At 36.7% G+C, this 21,168-nt stretch overlaps 2 long non-coding RNA genes across 3 annotated transcripts in view; one reads left to right on the top strand and one right to left on the bottom strand.

Moving 5' to 3' along the window:
- Window positions 1-5,970, top strand: part of LOC142870886 (uncharacterized) — a 48,588-nt gene extending 42,618 nt beyond the window's left edge. The window contains exons 6-7 of the long non-coding RNA XR_012919211.1: window positions 4,506-4,550; window positions 5,808-5,970. This is a non-coding gene — a long non-coding RNA (uncharacterized LOC142870886). The remainder of the gene's footprint in view (window positions 1-4,505; window positions 4,551-5,807) is intronic.
- LOC142870887 (uncharacterized) overlaps window positions 1-21,168 on the bottom strand; it is a 151,567-nt gene that overhangs the window by 78,897 nt on the left and 51,502 nt on the right. For both annotated transcript variants that reach the window (XR_012919213.1, XR_012919212.1), the window contains exon 2: window positions 16,699-16,823. This is a non-coding gene — a long non-coding RNA (uncharacterized LOC142870887). The remainder of the gene's footprint in view (window positions 1-16,698; window positions 16,824-21,168) is intronic.

Raw genomic sequence — 21,168 nt, 5'->3', positions numbered from 1 at the left:
TGGATAAGAATCTAAGTCCAAAACAATGATACGCTTTTCTTTTCACTTTCCCTTTATTACAAGTATAAAGAAATTCCAAAGAGCTCCTACTCTAAGTGTAGTGTTGTCAAGCAAAACAGCACAGGCTGCAAAGCTTGTGCCCCAAACCCTCTCTCCAGTGTCTATCCTCAACCAGCACCTTCAGATTCTTTTCGTCCCTCTCTAAACTCCAAACCAATCCCACCCAGAAACATACTCCAAGTCTGCCCTTGCATCCTTGTCAATATCTTCTGTGATGACACCTGATAATCACAGGGAGTTATTCCTCCTGTGGCTCTTGCCTTTTGCCAGAGTCAAGGCCACATACTGAGGGTTAACAGTCCACCAGTGCAGGATGTCCACACACGGCAGAGCAAACCCTAGTTCTTGAAGCATGATGAACAGAAAGGGACTTTTTTTTTCACATGAAGTCTCACTTCTCCTTTTCCCTCCACACCAAGTCTTGCTTCCCAGAGGCAGATAGTTTCAAAAAATTTTAAGCTATTTTTTCTGGCTTCTGCATCTATATTTCTAATTAATGTGCTTATCCAGTCAGCCATCTATACCCAGTAGGTTCTGCATCCATGGATTCAATCAATCATGGATGGAAAATACTCAAAAACAAAATTATATCTATACTTGACCATGTACAGACATTTTTTCTTTTTCATTTTTCCCTATTTATATAACAACTATTTATTAAATACATAGTATTGACATTGTATTAGAGATTATAGTAATCTAGAGGTGATTTAAAATATATTAGAGGATATGCATAAGTTATATGCAGATATTATGCCATTTTCTATCAGGTATTTGAATATCCATGGACTTTGGTATCTGCAAGGTGTCCTGAAACCAATCCCCCATGAATCCCAAGGAATGACTATACAGCATCTACTGACTTCCAATGGTCGCAGATATCTTTTCTTTCTTACATTAAAGACACATACACCAGCACTCACTTCTTATCCCCACCATCCTCCCAGTATATTTATACAACTACTTTGGGATAAATTCTTATTTAGAGGTACCTCTAAAGCATCCTCATCGTTAAGCATCATGCATTGCTTAACAATGAGGATATATTCTGAGAAATGTATCATTAGGCAATTTTGTCACATGTGAACACCATAGAGTGGATTTACACAAACCTGGATGGTATAGCCTACTTACATGGTGTGGCCTATTGCTCCTAGGCTACAAACTTGTACAGCATGTTACTTACTGAAGACTGTAGGCAATGGTAACACAATGGCAAATATTTGTGTGTCTAAACATATCTAAGCATGGAAAAGGTACGGAATTATTATCTTATGGGATCGCCATCATATATGTGGCCCATTGCTAACCAAAATGTCAGTACAACACACGATTGCACTTCATTATGTCATTACAACCACCTAACTAGCATCCATTGCTGAACCGCATATTATACATGATTGCATTCCTGTAGTACTTTTACTAAGATTCATACTTATCTGAATTTTTCATTTGCCTAGGCTTCTATATACCTATGCCTAATTTTTCTCAAAAGTTCAAACATAACACATACATAAAATGTTTTGCAATACTATAGTCCGCATGGCCAAATGCATCAGATCGTCTCACAGTTCCATATTTTTCCTGGAAACTTCTCTCTCCTCTATCACTACTCCCACCAACCTAGACTGCTGCTCTCCAGGCCTGCTGCATAGCTATACTGAGTGTCACCCTGAAATTTCTCCTCTCCAGTCTCCTGTAATGGCTCACTCTCCTGATCCTACAATCCTGTGTCTTCATTTTCCTTAATTTCTTCCTCATTTTGATTGCACACATCTCTTAACAGCTTTCTCAAAAATACTGCATGAGAGACAAAGTTTTGATAACTGTTAGTTGTCCACCAAATTTGTGCTCCCCTTTTCCAAAATTTAGAATTATCACTGCGTGTGGCTAGCAAGGAGTTCATGTCTCAGGCCCCCTTACATCCAGGTTAGGCCAGGCAACTACTTCTCCACAACAGAAAGGGGAGCAGAACTGATGTGTGACCCTTAGGCTGAGGCCTACAGGAAGCAGGTGGGGCCTCCTCATTTTTTTCTCCTTCTACTGACTGGAAGTCCACACCTGAGCCTATGCAGGAAGGCATGTTTTATAGTTGGCAAACTCTCCATCAGCCTGGGTCCCTGAATGACTAAGTGGCTTTGAGCCTTCACCAACCCTCTCCTGTATTCAAACTATGAGTGAGAAATAAACTTCTAATGTCTTCAGCCACTGAAATTAAAGGATTATGATTACCTTAATTTGATTAATAATCTGAGTGGGTGGGAAATCCTGGGTTAAAATTCTTAAAATTTTGAAGGCATTTTTTTCCCCCAACATTGTCATCTGATTCTAGTTGCTGTTAAAAATTATCCTTCCATTTCTAGTATTCCTTACATATTTTGTTATTGTTTTTTTGTGGTTGTTGTTTGTGCATCTGTGTTCTCTCTCTCAGTCTCTGCTTATAATTTTGTCTCATTATTCTTGGGGGGACAATTTTGCAATAGCTTAGGGTGGGCTTTGGTGTAAGTCTCTTTGCTTGGGGCTGGGTAGCAAGCCCTTTCAGCCTATAGACTCCAGTTCTTTCATTATGGGAAATTTTATCATGTTATTTTTTTCGAAAATAGTTTCATGTAATCAACAACATCAAATATTACAGAGAGTTCAAGCAAAAAAAAATAGTTTCTTGTATTTTCTCTTTGTTCTTACTTTCTGGAACTCTGGATGTGAGACCACCTTAATTAATCACATAGATTTATTTTATATGTGTGTGTGTGTGTGTATGTGTGTATGTGTTTATCTTTGTCTTTAATTCTGCTTTTGCAACAAACTTCTATTCCAAACCTTCCATTAATTTTTACCATCATACTTTCAATAGCTAAGAATTATTTTTTGTTCTTTATTTGCTGATTTTCATTCCATCTTGTTCTTTTTTCATACACGTAATACATTTGCTCATCTTGCCAAACATATTATAGTTTCTTTAGAATTTTTCTTATTAAACACATTTCTATAGAATCCCTAAATTTTCAACCATACTCAAGAAAGCCTTCTCTTATTAAATCATTTTGTGTATCACTTTATCCTGCTTTCTAGTTTGTCCTCTCTGCTGATTTCACAGTATCACGTGATAGATTTAGGATCAGAGGACAATGGTATGAGAGGCTGTCATTTATAATTTATTCTCATGCCATTAAAATTATAATTTTAAGGCACAGTATCCAATCATACTGGATACTGATTGATGACTTTAAGAAATGTAGTTATCTGGTCTAGCCTTTGTAAAGGGATCTCAAAAATGTTTTTGTTTATCATAGAGATGTTCTCAAAGGGTCATTCTACTATCAACATTTTTCAAGTGGTAACACTCTAGACAATAATAATAATAACCTTGGAATGTTAGATATTAAGAGAAAAAATGGTGTGTAAGCAGTGCTTAAGAGAGAAAAGGAGATAATATACTGTTTCCCAGTCATAGATATAATGTTGGCTACTATTTAAAAGTGTCCAGCTCTCCCGAAAAGAAGTAACCTTCCACTTTTTGCCTTACATATTTAAAGAATGATTTTTAAAATGATATTTCTTTGATTACAAAAACAGGACATGTTTATTGTGGAAATTTTGGAAATGTGGAATTACAGAAAATCCCAAAGGAAAAATGAAAATCACCTGCAACTATACTACTCACAGAAATAATACCTATTGTCATTTTATTATATATCCATTCTGTTTTTACAAGTACAATATTTATTTTGGGAGAGTTTAGAAAGTTGTGACCTGATGTTTTTATCAATACATAACATAATATTTTTATGCCATTAAAATATTGTTTTAAGGTATACTATCAAATCATATAGCTGCATCATAATCTACTTAACCTCCCATTGTTGACATTTAGGTGGTTTCCAGTTTTTCACTATCTTAATAATGCTAAAACAAAAAGGATATCCTGCTACATAAATCATTTTACACCACAGTTATTTCCTTGACATAAATACCTAGAATGGAATTGGTCAGACATAAGAAATTAATATTTTAAACTTCTGATACATCCTGCCATATTGTCCTCCAAGAAGATCATGCAAATATTACACCACCATCAAAAATATATGAAGAGGTTGTTTGCCTATAACTTAATTAAAATAGAATAAATTACCTTATATCTACCCATCTGATGAGTTGAAATATGTCATCTGCATTACTTTCACTTTCACAAAGGATTCATTTCTGTCAATCAATATGAAATTTAATTGTGCAAAAATTATATAATATAGTAATATATGATTAAGGGTTCCAAAGAAGGCAAAAAATTATAAAATTCTTAATTATGCTTTGCTTTGTTTATATACTTCCCTTAATGGTATATATTTTCTTTATAATGTCCTTCAAAAGTGTAGACTGAATTGGTGTACTTGACTTAAGTCTAATAAACAAATTTTCCATCTTTTCTTTTAATATATTAACCACAGATATTTCGATATTCATGCCTGATAATTCCAATTTCTGGATCTCCTGTAAGTCTGATTTTATTGCCTATTTTAATTTTTTCCCTTTGGTGTTTGATCAAAATGACCAGCTATTTTTTAAAAATATAATGCCAAACATTGTATATAAAAAATAATATGAAGCTCTGAACAGTGTTGTCTCTCCTTAGAGAGGGTTGATTTTGCTTCTGGCAGTAAATTAAGTCAAAGATATATTACCTTGCTCCATTTTATTAAAGCTGATTTGAACTGACTCAAACTAGGTGTTTTTTTTTTGTTTTGTTTTCCGTTTTGAGAGCTATATAATTAGCCCACACTGCTAGAATTTAATTTGTTTTGTAGTCCCAGCTCAAAGCCTATTTACCAGGGCAATTCCTCGTTACTGGGCTCTCAACTCTAGTTCGAGCTCCATAAGACTGCCCCAGACTCTGCTCAGTTTCTCAGCCTCTCAACCACCAGTTAATCTTAATGCCTTAAGATTAAAAGTGGTGTCCAAGGTAGGGTTCATCTCCCTGCACTCTCCCCTCCAGGATCTTTGCTATCAGTCCTTGCTACCTTGGTGACTTTTCAGTGCCTTCAAACAGATTTTGTTGTTCCTACTGCTGCTGTTTAGCTTATTTAGTTTTTTTTAGTATATAGAGCTGATTTAACAGCAAATAGTCTAACATGGTGATAAAAGGAAAAGTTCTATTCTCTTTTCTAACTCCTTAATTTCTTCTTTTATCTTTATTAGTTCATTTGGTGTACTTTAATTTATTGTAGTATTTTGTTTTTACTTCTTCAGTTAAATATTTAATCTGATACTTTCTTTTTTTAAAATGATTTCAAACATTGCTTTTAATGTAAATTCATTTTGAACTTGTTAAATAATTGTCCATGAGTAGTGCCAGCAAGATCATACAACACAATGTGGTTCTACCCCAAAACTTATTTAGTAAATATTTGGTAATTTGCTATCTGGCATCCATTATCCACTTCCTACTTTTTAATAGCACTCAAATTTAGTTCAAATATCTACTATTGTCCCTCCAGCTAGATTACTTTGAGGGAAACTGATGCCACTCCCATTTCCAATTTTAGGCTCTGGATTGATTTAAATCGAATGATACATTTCATTCCTCTGGCCACAATAAATTGGGTCAGGTGTAAACATATGAACTAATCAAATTCAGTCAGAGCAATCTCAAGAGTCTTCCTTGGAGTCCTAAGATAAGAATATTCTTATTCTCCCTTGTATATGAGTGAGAAAGTATCAAACCCTGTTTTCTCCTGGCGTTCATCTTGCAGCCATGAAAGAAGCATGCCTGGGACTAACATGACACATGCATGGAATTGGACAGAGCTGAAAGAGCCACAGAGCAATTGACCTGGAACCCTAATTAAACCATGCTGGAAGCCCACCCTCCAGCTGGACTTTTGAGTTACTGAGCCAATAAATTGCCTTTATTATTTAAGCCACTTTAAATTTAATTGACTTTTCTTTCACTCATAGCCAAATGCATTCTAACTAATACACTTGAGTACCTAAAAAACACTTTGTAATGATGATGACATCAGAAGAAAGAAAAAAAGGAAAACAAAACAAAAATAGGTTAATGTTCTTCAGACTGGTCCATTAAATCAAAATATAAACCATTCATTTTTAACATCTGGAATCTTATTTGTTCCTCATTTTATCCCTGGTACATGTTGAATGAGTGAACAATTAAGGATTTGAATGTTTTTTTCTAAAGATATTCCAATAGACTTTCAAGTAGTGGGAGGAAAACATTTTTTTGGTGTGTAAAATATCCTAAGCTGATGACCAAGAAGGGATCTTAGCACCCATATGGTCTCATTCAAATGAAATGCTTTGTTTCTAAGATTTCCCAGATTCAAAGGGTATGTGTATAAACAATAAGCATAAATCCCAAATACTTAAAACAATAAATTTCATGACATGTTTTTATAGAGTATCAATTAATAGGAATGGCAGCAATGTATAAACAATGCTTAACCAAGCTGTCATTTGCAAAATAAATAAATGATTCTAATATTACTTTCAGCTCTAAAAATAACATGCATTTATGATTCTAGGGCTATTCTTTTATGATCAAAGTGATCAAATCCATTGACACCTCTGGTCTGGTCTTCTGATGCACTCAGTGGCACTTCTACCAGATCCATAATCACACTCAGACTACAGAAAGTTAATGGTCTGGGATTTGCATGTCTGAGGACCAGGAGCAAGTCAGGAAGGGACCTAAGCTCAGCTGATTAAAGACAGAATCAATCAATCCTCCTTCTCGCCCAAGGGAGAAGATTGAATGGGAAGCCAAAGAGTGAGGACTGAAGAGGAAGGAAAGTGTGCAATGTGAGTCCAATCAGACACATTCCAAGCTAGAGCAAGGAGTCAGATTAAGGTAGATTCAATAGCATGGAAAGAGCTAGGGGTAGGGAAAAAGGAGAGAAGTGATTGTATACTTAGAGGCAAGCATAATCCATGTTCTTGTGTTTTGTAAGTGGAGAAGGCTTTGAGTCTATGCCAGACTGGTAATAACAAATGCTTGGCCCTCAAAGTGTTTCCCACCCCAACATCTGCCACTGGAGAAGAGACAGCAGCCAGCAAGAGTGGGGATGTATGGTCTACAGCACTGGATGGGGGAGGAGTGGCAAGGGTCCTGGGTGGCAGCACAGGTGGCAGCCAAGTGGTAACTTGCATGCCAGATGGGACAGTGCCACATGCTGCCCTCTGGCATACACAAATCCCATTTTAGGGAACTAAGGAAGACCTGCAATTCTGAATGGACATATGGTGCCGAGGAAGAAGGTAAAAATTTTATTATTTCCTTTTTACTTAGAGGGGAATTATAAATAAATGGAATATTCAATTTTCAATTATGATTTTCTGGTGAAGAAGATAAACACTTCCACTGGAATCTGAAGAAAGAGGAAGCTACCTAAATCAGTTCTATAAGGGAAGCCCATTCTTCAAGACGGGTACACCCAGCTTCCCTTTACAATCCACCTCCTTTTCCCAGCATTAATTTTCTCCCATCTTTATTCTGTGTGCTATGTCAGTACTAAACTTTCTCCACAAGTTACAGACCAGTGTGGAGCAGCTTTTCTAATCCACCCACATTCTTGTAGGCATGGTAATGGATCCCTTCAAATAGGAAATTGCTACTTTAAAGCTACAGGACACTTTGAAACCAAGACAGTTGAAAAGATGTCATTGTAAATTAACACACAAACAGAATCTGGGAAGAATTCTTTCCAAATGTATTTGGGCATGAAAAAGGAAGTGGGTCAGAAAATTATGACCCCTGCATATTTAGCCAATATACATCCTCATTCCTGGACAACTAATTGTGAGCTACTGAAAATGAAAGTTTAAAGAGAATTTTATAAAAAGACATTCTCATAACTTCTTCTCTGAAGATTCTATAAATAGATTGGAAATTGTCTCCGGGAGGCCTTTGCAACAGCTTGTGGACTGGTAGCAGTAATTAACAGAATCAAAACACAGTGTAATCTTCTATTGAAACACTGTCACCATTTCTTATTTTTCCTTAAAATTATGATTTTTTTTTGCTTGCTTCTTTGGTTCAAAATATATGTTTGAATTGCCCTATTTCTGCTCCCTGTATATCAAAGAGAGGGGAAAAAACGCAGCCAGAAAGGAAAACAACATTTCTATAAGCATATTATCTTACTTTAAAACTGACAAAGCAAATAGAAGTGACTAAAAATGTAATATGCTTGATTTCCATATTCATTACCTCCATCTAAAAGCATATAATATGTGGTAGTTGCAGTAATAGGCTCTTCATTTCTTAATGAATATAAAAAGTTCAAGCATAAATCCTAAAAAGGGGAATTTTACTTAGATTATTAGGAAGAAATATCTTCCTTTAGAGTACTCTGAAATGCTGAAAGAGGAAACCAAGAAGGTTATGAAATTTGCTCTTTTATGAGATTATAAAGAAGAAAGTAACAATTTTTAAGGATAATCTATCAATAGTATATTTCATAGAGGAATAAGATATGAATGCTCTTATAGCCCATAAACTCACTAATGACAGAATACTATACTTTTTTCATGTGGCGAGGGGACCACTCTTTGTCACACAAAATCTTTGACTAGTCATGGTTCATCAATGTGTTAGACTAAATTCCAAATTCTATGTACATATTTGAATAGCAAGATGATTCTAAAAATTGTTCCAACAGTAATCATTCAACCAATAAAATTAGGTCCAAAAAGCAATTAGGTTTCCAGGCCACTGGTGAGCATGTGTATAAAGTACAAATTCTTTCAGGCCCAATTTAAAGCATACTTTTGTTTTAGTATGATAGCTAAAAAAAAAAAAAAAAAGTGCAGTTTTGTAATGTGTATGCATGTAAACATGTGGATGTCCAAAATCAGTATTGAAATTAATAAGAGATCTTATCTAGATATTGTTCCAATAAATACCCTGTATTAGTTTGCTGGGATGGTCTTAACAAAGTACCCCAAAGTAGGTGTCCATTGTTTCGCAGTTCCGGAGCCTAGAAGTCCAAGAGCAAGGTGTTGGCAGGATTGGTTCCTTCTGAGGGCCGAGAGGAAAAATCTGTTCCATGCCTCTTGCCTGCTTCTGGTGGTTTACTTGCACTCTTTGGCATTTCTTGGTTTAGAAAAGCATCACTCAATCTATGCCTTCATCTTCACATATGCATATCTGTGCCTAAATTTCCCTTTTTAATAAGGATATCAATTATATTGAATTAGAACCTACCTAAAGACTTCATTTTGATTACCTCTGTGAAGACCATATCTCAAAATAAGGTTATATTCTGAAATACAAAGGGTTGGGATGCCAACATATACAATTCAAGCCCGAAACATACTACCCCAAAAGAATAATTACATAAAGGATACAAAAGTAAGCAGCATATTTAACTGAACTAGATAGCTATATTACTTTATTTCTTATACAAAGACTAGTTCTGTGTAATACCAGCATACATGGATATTTTAATTTCATCCTCAGATTGAGCTAGCTCATTGCCTAGTGATCGGAAGGAAACAACTGTTGGTTATTTTTTTTTAATTCAATTTTCATAAGGTTGAGCCAACATCACGCAGCTATAGCAAAAACTAAAAATGCCATATCACTAGAATGACTCAGAGCTGCATTCACAGGTCACACAGGCACAACATTTTCTTCTTATGTTGAATATTAAGTGGATGCCACAAAGAAACCCCTCTGGATTAATGGTTTCCCTGTCCGATGTGTGTAGATCACCTCGGGCACTTCCAAAAACAATAAAAAAAAATTTTTTTTCAAGACTTACATTGAAGTAGTCAACTTATTTTGATATGATGAAAATATGAAATATTACAACTAAAATGGGACTTCAAAATTGTCTGGTCCAACCCTCTAACATTATAGACCTGAAAACTATGTTCCTGAGAGAGTAAGTGACTTGTCCAAGACAATCTAGTGAGTTGCAGTAGAACCAGGAAGATATTTTGAAACCTGGCTTCCTCTAAATGAATGATGTTCTCCTACCGAATCACCATCCTATCATCCTTGTCTGGGAACCACCTCTGATACCCAGAATGAGGCCTCAAGGGCCACACAGAACCTAGAAATATGTCTAGAATCTGTCATGGAGGCCATTCACTATTTTTTTCTCAGGCCAGAACTGTCATCAACCTCGAAGACTCAAACAAAAGTTGTGATGTCTGACAGCTTTACTTAAAATGTAGTATGTGATTTCGCTAATATAATTGCCTGTTTTCTCCTTTAAATCTGTAGTCCTTCCTAGATTATGGCTATAACAGCCATATTTTCAAATTTAAAAATCAGTACACATGCTCTGATAGGAAATGTGTTTATCCCAATATGCCTGCACATAATGACCACTCAGTTAGTGATTGTTTCAAAATGATCCTTTTCGGAATTCATCAAGTCTATTTGGATACATCCATCCATATCTATATCTGTATCTATAGGATGGAATATTTAAAAGCCTGACTGCACCAGATTGGGAGTAGGGGGGAAGGGCTATTAGGACACCATGGTCATGGCAAACAAAAGATTAGAAAAGTTTGACTGGGCCAGGCAAGGTGGCTCACGCCTGTAATCCTAGCACTCTGGGAAGCCGAGGCGGGAAGATCACTTAAGGTCAGGAGTTTGAGACCAGCCTGAGCAAAAGCGAGACTCTGTCTCTACTAAAAATAGAAAGAAATTAATTGGCCAACTAAAAATATATAGAAAAAGTAGCCAGACATGGTGGCGCATGCCTGTAGTCCCAGCTACTCGGGAGGCTGAGGCAGGAGGATCGCCTGAGCCCAGGAGTTTGAGGTTGCTGTGAGCTGGGCTGACGCCACAGCGCTCTAGCCTGGGCAACACAGTGAGACTCTGTCTCAAAAAAAAAGAAAAGAAAAGTTTGAATGGGTGGGGAAGTAAGCAGGAATGTAATGAGGTTTCTTGAGACATGGCAGCTGGCAGGACTACCCAGATGAATAGAATGGAGCCATTTGTGTATAAGGATAAATAGCCTGCTCATCAGGGCCCAGGGGAGGGTGCAGCAAGGGAGGCGCTTAGTATTTAAGGAAACACTCCCTCTTTAACCCATTCCCACGTTGGACTGAGCGCCTTCATAAATGCTATATCCCAGGTGCCTCCCTCCTCCACGCACCCTAGACACGGGCCTGCCTCTCATAACCCTCCGCGGTCCTTGAGGGAATCATTATGTTACAATACTATCTAGTAATCAATGTGCATAATTATTATTCTGAATCATGGAAACCCTAAATTACTTCAATGATTCTACCTAGTAAGTCAGGGAAGTGCACTTAAAAGTTTTAATTTAAATTTTAAGTTTTGGCACACAGAGCATGAAGCTTAAATTCTCTGACGTAATGCAGTTCAAGCAGAATGTTTCATCCATGATGGTGCTACATGACCTCCCCAAACGATCGCCTATTATCATCTGCACGTGATATGTAGACATGTCTTTCCTTTTATCTGAAAGCTGCCTCTGATATGCAGAGTTATAAGCCAACAGGCGCCATTGGACCCCTGACGCCTGCCACCTCCATCCCCCTCTGATGGGTCAGAGCAGTCACCTGACACCGATCCAACCTGGGCCCATCAAAATCAACCTTGAGAGAATTTTAAATTTAGATACAGAGGCCACCAGAATGTGGGCACACTTGTGGTCAAGTCATGGAGTCTTGGAACACAGATTCCTGCAGTTGAGGGGCTGGTCTTTACTGTCTAGTCCTGGCTGTTCACCTCTTAAAGTTGGATGGCTGGGCACTATTCCCAGAAACCTCCCTTTAGGTTTAAGTTTACCAGTATTGAAGTCTGCTCCTTATAATTCCCACAACAGAAACACACAGACTCCTACTCCCAGGCAGGAACTGTGCTGCCTGCTAGGGTAATGAGGGGAGATATTGATACAATAGTTTCCACCTTTGAAAATCTCACAAAACATCAACAGTAAACATAGTTTTATTCTTACTTATTTGATTAGTTCACAATTACTATACATGGGCCCATGATTTTTCTCCTATGTGTTTGTCTATATTGTTTAATACTGGAAATTCTGGCAAGTGAGAGTTTATAAAGCTCAGTGATTTTGTGTATTAAATATAAGCATTTAGCTGCTCACAATAACTTAATTTTTAGCTAGAGGATATAATGTCCCAATAAAATGTTGTTTCACTTAAGATACCATTTCATCATAGTAAAATTTAAATATCAATTAGAGAAATTTTGAAAAATATTATTTTTTAGAGAGAATTTTTAGAGGAAAAAATAACGTAAGGTTCTCAGTTAACAAGGAAGGAAAGAACTTTAAGATTTAAGTGGATTTTTTTTACACTTTGAAAATTCTTCTTGCTTTAAACACACAAAACCTTACCGGCTACAAACCTGTGTGTTATGTGTTTAATTAAATGGCCCACACATGTGTTTACAATGCACAGCACTGTGGTCTGTGAACAGAATCCCTGGGGTGTATGGTCAGCCCTTCGCCTCCCTGAACTCTCCTCCGGAGGCCATGGGAAAGGGGGATGTGTTTGAAATTTCTGCTTCCCAGGTCCCACATTTCCTCCACCGACTGCCGGTGCGTAAACAAACTCATGTTCACAAGGTGACGGACTCCACTGACCTAATCCACTCTGAAGTGCCAGATCTGTCCACACGTCCCCTGGATGAGACCAGCCTGCCCAGCTCCCCCTGACTTTCCCTAAGGGAGGGCGCAGTCTGCCGGTCCCCAGACCAGCTTCATCTGGTCGTCTGCCTTTGGCGCTCTGCTCCCCCTGGGCGAGGAGATGCTCGGCGCCCACCGGGGCCTGGAGAGCCTGGAAGCAGGGACACCGCTTCCTCCTCAATGAGCTGAAGTTCTCCAGATGGCAGCAAGCGCTCGTCATGCAAATTCTTGGCAGCGGGGAGCCTGTCAAGTGGCTACTGCTGCTTATTGTTACCACCACTCCCCACCCCCTCCGCACAAACGCAGAAGAAACACCATCTGTCAACTGTGGGGCTGAGCGGTGCTTTCCAAGTCTGTCCTAGGCGGTGCCGCTTAGCAGCCCTGCGCCGCACACGCAGCCCAAACACGAGTTGCCTCTAGCCCGCATTCGGCTTCCCCAGAAATCTTGAGGCAGGGGGGTACCCCCGGCTTGCAATCTTCGTCTTCTCCTCCTCCCTGGCCTGGCCCCCCAACCCAGCGTCGCGCAGGGGCAGTTTGCTAGCAGATTTCTCGTGAGATAGTTATGCAACAAAAATAGCAAAACCGGTTGTGTTTCTCCCTTCAGATTCTAGGAAAGGAACGAGATGAACTGAATTAGCAACGTGTCTCCATCACTAGTGAGAAACGCAATAGCAGAAGATAAGCGGCTTAAAGAGCACGCTCGGGATGGGAAAAGCGCAGCCTTGAAGTTAAAAGGGTACATCGGAACGATGCCCCGTTTGCTTTGCCTCCTCTCCCACAAACATCTTATTTCCTGATGAATAGCGAACTCTCATTAGACATACAAATTTTACATTCAAGTGAAAGCTGTGACCAGAAGATTCTGAGCTCTACAGAAGGCTCCATACCTTGTCCGTCTTTGAATCCTGAGACCATTACGCAGTCATGCAATAGCTTTTTTCTAGTTGTTGCTGTTGGCTATTTTTTGTCAAACATACAAATGCAAATGAAAACAGTAATGAAATGCCATACTGTATCTGCATCCTTAATGTTTTCTTTTTAACCTTGGAGGTACAGGAGCCAGTTGTTCATCTGCCTCACTTCAGGTCACAATTAGTGAACATCTGCTCATGTACTTATTAACTATTTGATCCCCACCCCCATTCCTCTGTCTGTGCAAATCTCTTATTTTTTAAAACTTTCAGCATTAAGCCCACACGGACATGTATACAATGCATTTTATTTCTGCCTTTCAAATCTACCTTCCATGTATCAGATGGATATTCCTGAAAAATACCCTATGTTTGTTTTGTGCTTAAGTGTATTTTTAATTTACATTTATTATATTGAGCTGTGAATTGTATCATTCCTGACTTTTTCACCAATATTATGCTTTTAGATCTACCCCTGTTGCTAATTTTCCTCATGTGGGATGTCACTTTTTCATGAAAGGCCTCATCCTATTCCATTGTTTACTCTGCCTTTGGGAGGTAGAGTGACTTTGTAATGGGTGGATTTCGGAAGAAAGTCTGGGCATGCTCTGCTCTGTTCTGTGCCACTTCCTCGTGGGTCCTGGCTGCCTTCAGAGAGTCCACTGTTGTTAAGTTTGCCTGGATGTTCCCTGGTCCCCCAGTTCCCAGTGTCAAGAATGAGTCCTGGTACCGAGTCGAGCCAATGACGTAGTGATCACAAACACAAAGCAATTTTATACAATATGTCACATAAAAGAAAGAGTGAAAGTAAAGAAGGAAGCTATACAAAGTGAAAATACGTTCCAGAGACAATGGAAGAGGTTTTCATGAATGGAGAAAATGCACCAAGTCTGAGCACACACTACCTTTTATAAGCTCACTACCAGTAGTTTGTCTCGCCTTTCTCCTGGAAGGATTGGTTGTCCTTTCTGGCCTTTGGGGTGACTGACAGGTTGGGGGTATAGAATAGGCTACATAATAGGTTGGTTATGTAACAGTTTCCCCTTTCTGCACATGCATCTTCTCCACAATCCTTCACAAAGCTCCACCCCTGCCATGCTAATTAGATGGTAATAAGCTCTAGGTCATTTAAAGGTTATTAGGAACATTTTACTATGTGTGTTCCCAGCTAGCCACAATTTGGTTCCTAGCTACAATTCAGTCCCGCTCTCCACCCTTAGCCCTTCCTTGCCGCCTGTTTATCCTCCAATAGACCTAACACTTTTTCTCCTGTTTAGACTTGGGGCCCACATGGGTACCCAGCCCAAGGTGGAGACTGTGTCTACTCTGCTTTTCAGTTAGAGGCTCCTTTTCTTCCACACTAAACATCTTCCAATGCTATGCAGTCACTAATAAAGGTAATACTTAGACCCCATCTATTCTTGCATTTATTCCTCAATTTGTTCAGAATTCAGGTAAGGAAAAGTATATTATTCTTTATTGGGAGCCTCCTGGGAGATTCCAGGAGTCTTTGGTAAATCTAGGTTTCATGGTGTGCATTTACCTGTGATGCTTACATATTCCACTGGTGATAAACACGCTAACACAACTAATGCTGTGGAAAATGTCTGCCTGTGGATGTGGGGAAAGTTTCTCTAGAGTGTACACCAGCAGTAGGATTGTTGGATCATAATTACATGAATATTTAATTTCACTAAATACTGCCAAATTACTTACCTCCACTGGCTGTTGATATTCTGAGGCTATCTAATTTTTGCCAGTCATGATTGTTTAAATTAGTAAACATCTGCTCATGTACTCATTAATTATTTGATTTCTATCCCCATGCTTTTGTGAATTCTTATTCATAAATATTATTCATATTTTATTTGGTTTATAGACTTCCTTGCTTATTTGCTGGAAACCAATATACATAATGGGTATGTGTGCGTGTGCATGTGTGTGTGTGTATGTGTGTGTGAGAGAGAGAGGGAGAGAGAGAGAATTATCACTTGTTGGTTTTCACATTATAAATATCTTCTTTCAATCTATACCTGACTATTAACTTTGCTTATGGGATCCTTTGTTAAACTGAATATTTATATTTGAATATTGCCAAATACATCAACTTTTCCTCTTCTTATTTCTTTGGGATATTGTTGGGGTTTCCCCCAAATGAGATCACAAAGATAAATACTTATATTTTCTTCTATAAAAGCTTTAGATTTTTGCCTTTCAAATTTTAGACCTTTAATCCAGTTGAAGTCAGATTTTTTTCTTTTCTTTCTTTTATTTTTATATATGTTATGAAGTATGAATTTCAAATTTACTTTTCTTCATGTAGTAATCTAATTTTTTTATTCCTTATATTAAAGAACCCATCCTTTCCTTGATAACTTATGATATCATCTCAATCTTGGATATTTTTCTCTACTTTCTGGATTCTATGGCATTCCATTATTTACCTATATGGTCCTAAACTGGTATCACATTTTTAACAATAGTTTTGTAATATGTCTTAATTTCTGTTTGGACAAGTCCTCTCTTGGCTCTTCTTAAAAACTGTTTTAACTATTCATAGACCTTCATCTTTCTACATAAATTGTATAATCTATTTTTAAAGTTACTTCAAAGTTGTGCTGGGATTTTGACTGGATTCACTAGAATTTATAAATTAAGTTATGGAAATTTTAAAATATAGAGAGAATATAAGATATGTTTTTACATTTATTCAAACTTTTTGTCTTTTTATTATGTTAATAGTTTATTGAGTCTCTTGAATTTACTGTTACATGTAAATAGGGCATTTTTGGCTCAATCTCTCTATTACTTATTTGTTATTTCTTTTTCTTATTTCATTGGCTGGAAGGTCCCATAATACCTTGTCACAGGGTTGAAAGTGGTTACCCTTGTCTGTAAAAGGACTGAGTCTGGAACTCTCCATTAAGGCTGATACTTGGTATAGGTTTTTGTCATATAGCTTTATCATACCTACTATTTCTCGTGAATCAAAATGTTGCAAACTATGTGGTGATACTTCAAAAACACAAATCCTTACACTTCTAAGTGAGCTATTATGAAAAAGTGAATGAACTAACCTCAGAATACTGGCATCAAGAGTGGTAAAGACCTCTCATCATCTTGTTGAAACCCACTTTTTCAGATATTAATCCAATCTTCTTTTGGACGGCATTTCCTATCTCTTGCTTTCATTTGCTTCTCACTTCAAAAAATATATATATACATATAAATTTCAAAACACCAAGAGCATTTACTCTCCTCTAATCCTACACCAAAGGAGCTAACATACTAACTTCAGCATTTTCTCACAGTAGAACTTCTGATCACAGTCTCCTGCTTTGAGGTCCAACCCAGACCTGCTTATGATACCAGTGTTCCTGTGTTTCTTCCACCACCCTACAGCTCCCTCAAATACTGTGCCACCTCCATTCCTTAGTTCTTCTATCTTTACTTTTCTAATTAGTTGGACATCTAATAAATTTCAGTCTTCATTCCATAAATTCCCTTACATTAGGGGTTATGTACACACCAAGTAGTTTTATTTTTTCATTTAGATCTCACCTCCTTCCTTAATAATAAGGAAGTGTGGTTTCCAATACTATCAAAGACATTCCAAATGGGCAAATGAAAGGAAGGCATAAAAGATAGTAATATATACATGTAGCAGGTCTTCATGTGAAACTGATGCTCCTGCTCTAGGGAGCCACTTTGAGAACCATTTACAGAGTCCCTTTCATTTAATAAAGAGCTTCTCATAGTCAATTTAATTTTTTATTCCAAGACCAAGTTGCATTGTGTCTTGGGCCAATAAACCATTACATCTTTAACTTATTTCAATACCTCAATGTATTAGGTTGAAGCATATGAATTCACCCATTTCTGAGCCTTAAAATTGCAATATCATATGGTTTAAGCTAATACTAAACTTTTTCAAAAGAAGCTTTTTAAAATATTTATTTCTATTTAAACAAAAAGCACCCTGATTATAGCTGTCACATAATTACCCATAGTCTATTTCTCAGACTGCAGAGTCTGGTTGGCTTCCCCAAGTTCAAGTTACATCTGCCTAGCTCCATAGAGAAAGATAATAGAAGGAAAATTTCTTTGCTTAAAATAATTTTATGCAGTTAGAAAACTCTTAAGAACCAAAATGATGTATCTTTATAGGAGTGGACATTAGCCTTTAGAGTTCATTTTCTTTGATCTGGGAAATAGGCTGCTTCCCATGTCAAAGTACTCCAAAAAATGTTTGCCTTTTAATATGTCAGATAATTTTTATCAAACAATAGTTTTATGGGTTAAATATCAGAAAACAAATAGATAAATGTTTCTCTAAGATATATTAGAGGCTTAAAAATTATAGCTACAATGCACATTTAGTGTTGTTGGGTTTAGCTCAAAATGCTTAAAAATAAACTTAATTAAAAAAATACAATTATACAGATTTAAACAGTTTTCTAGTTTTCTTCCTCTTTTCACATTCTTCTTATAATCAAATAATGGCTCCTACCATGCTCAGGAGAACAGCAAGATGTTCAATGATCTTCCAATCTGTTATGAGAATAGTTCTTACGTTGTTTTTTTTTCAAGACCCCAGGAATAGAGTTCTTGTTTATGGGAGGGCTTGGCTTCATACAAAATCAGTTTGAAAGTTTCAAATGAAACCAATTTTTAAAGACTGGCCTAGGCATTTAGCTATGACTATTACACATCACAAATTGTACCAATCATCTTAATAAATCCTAGCCAATCAGATTAAACAAGTCTTTGTCATACCCAATTCTGTTGCTAGTATAGGTATGGCCAATGATTCTACATCTTCACATTTAAATTGATAGTGCACAAGAAATTGGATTCTCAATGAAGAAATTTCCTGTGTCCAAAACATATTTTGCCCTGTTGAATTCTCTCATAAGGATAATTTTTTTAAAAAAGCATCTTGGCAATCAAAAGACCATTTTTACTTTTGTTATCATATTTTTTAAAAAAGCTAAGAATATTTTGTCATTTGTAACCACTGTTTCTTTATTCTCTATTCATTATATAGAAAATTTTATACCATTATATCTTTTTTTTCTTTTTTTATGAGTAATGCTAGTTGATAATCACTGGTTAGTTTTTGTTTAAATTTTTACAGTTGAATTTTCCATAGTTTGGTTGTGATATTTCGCTTCTGTTAGCAACTTACTCTGTGGTTTCAGTATCCTTTGGGAGTGATTTGAGGATTATTAAAATTTATATATAGTATAAAGAACATGGACTTTTTAAACAGATAAATGTGAATTCTTATCCTAATTATGTCACTTACATCTCCATGACCGTAGGCAATTTATTTAATCTCTTGAAACCTTGGTGGATTCTTTGATTTTAAAACAGGCATATGAGAACCTGCCTCTATATGAGAGAAGTCAACACAGTACCTGAAATGTATTTGAAATACAAAACTTTTGAAGGCAAAAGTATAAATAAATTACATGAAAACATTACACTGGAAGAAACGTTTAAAATACCAGACTAGCCTGCATGATATATGAAGCTAATTGGAATGTTTAGAAATTAATTCACTTAACAAATATATATATTATGTATCTGTCAATTTTGCAATCTTGCTTGCATGTGCAGATTCAGATTAACATGCTGAGGTACCACCTATGAGAGCAGTCCATAGGATGGGTCCCTAAGGCAACATAACTACCAGACCTACTAGACATTTTGCACAGAATCCACAAAACATTACTTTGGGGTAGAGTCTTTGGCCTCTTTCCCCCAGGCCTGTGTTCTTTACGTCATGCTGTGAAAAAGAAAGCTGACTTTTACTCCTGGCAGAGGGGAGCTTTATGGTATTTCATTAAACCTAGGCTATCATATCTTGTAAAACACATCATTATTCTACATACCACGAAGAAAGATTAAAGAGCTACCAATTAAATTATGACATGCTTTTTCATCTCTTAAAATTTTAATTTTATACTTACTAAAAGAGCCCATTTAGATTTATTTGGGTTTATATATCACTGTTATACATATAAAAAGGAAACCATGAACAAAATAAATAAGTTAAGGCATTTGCAAAGCCTTCTCATAGTTCAAGTTCAACTCCACTAAATCATGTTATGTACACGAATTGTTAATGTTTGTGTTTTTCCACACAATAGCATCATCTATGCCATCAAGAGCATTGGTGACGCAGCATTTCTTGCATGAGAACTCTATTATTGTGTCTAGAATTTTCTTCTAAGCCACTGACACTAATTCTGCAAGTTTTTATGCACCTGTGTAAAAAATAGCATCCACAATATGAATGCTACCTAACCAACAGCAATTGTAAAACACCCAAGTTTGGAGGTCTAAAAGCATGAAAAAACGTACATCTTAGAATCAGTGAAATGTTGCACTTACTATATGAGTTACATAGGTAGAACTAGTTTACTACTTCATAGAAGTTGAAACCAATTTTAGAGTGTGAGAGGATCATTTTCTATCAATTTGTATTTTGTCCATATTTTGGGTTTCTTATTCTTAATTTGTCTTCTTCTAGGATTATTGTTTTATCCCTGACTCTTAAATGCCATGAAATAGAAACCTGACAACAGTGGCCAACCCAAATACAGGTATATTTTTCTCATATATCAAGGAAATCTTGAAGTTGGAGGGCTACAAAAAGTATGGTGCACCAGAGTGCCAGCCAAGATCCTTTCTGCTGTCTTCTGCCCCGCCATGGCTCACACGCCATCACATCCTCGTGCTTACAAGATGGCTGCTGCATCATGGCCACATTCCCAGAAAAAATCAAGGGATAGACAAAGGGCAAAAGGCATTATGGAGGAATCAGTCTTTCTTATCAGTAGATTTCTTCTTACCTCTCATTGGTAAATGCCAGATTATATAACCAAACATAGTTTTAAAGAAGTCTAAATACAGTAATATTTTTTAACTGGAAACATTGTTCCTCTGATTATACTGGTCTTCTCTCAATAAGAAAAAAGCAGATGGCTAAAGAAGAAGAAAGCAGCTCTACCTGCTACTACTTTCTGGCCCCCAAAATTTAAAAGTATGAGCTATTATGATTGCCACATGAACATGGAAGGTGGCAGTTTTTGCTTTATTTTATCTAATGCAATTGGTGAGGGTTCCACTGGAAATGTAACATCTCTTAGAAAACACGACTAATAATATACTGTACATCCTTGTCTTCACAAAACGCATTAGCTGTATAGTAAAAACAAATGAAAGATGAAAATGCTTAAGAAGAATTCAAGTAACAAAGTTATAGTAGTTTTTAAATTACAAACAGTGCTTTATGATATACAATAATCATTTATTGAATATGTATAGAATAGATGAATAAGTATTTTCATCACTTTTCAAAAGATTGATTTTTGGTTTACTTTTTTCTACTCTAGACTAGGAAAGTGATATAATAATAATCCCTTACATGTGAATAATGTTTCGCCCCAAGTACTTTCTGCCACATTCCAATTTTAACTCCCAAAGGTTAAATTACGAACGGTATGTATTTACATATTAATCATAAGTAGGTATAATCA

This window comes from Microcebus murinus, chromosome 5 (assembly GCF_040939455.1).
Source record: "Microcebus murinus isolate Inina chromosome 5, M.murinus_Inina_mat1.0, whole genome shotgun sequence".
Lineage (NCBI taxonomy): Eukaryota > Metazoa > Chordata > Mammalia > Primates > Cheirogaleidae > Microcebus > Microcebus murinus.
Note: the sequence above shows the minus strand (reverse complement) of the source record. Positions and strands in the feature narration are given on the sequence as shown.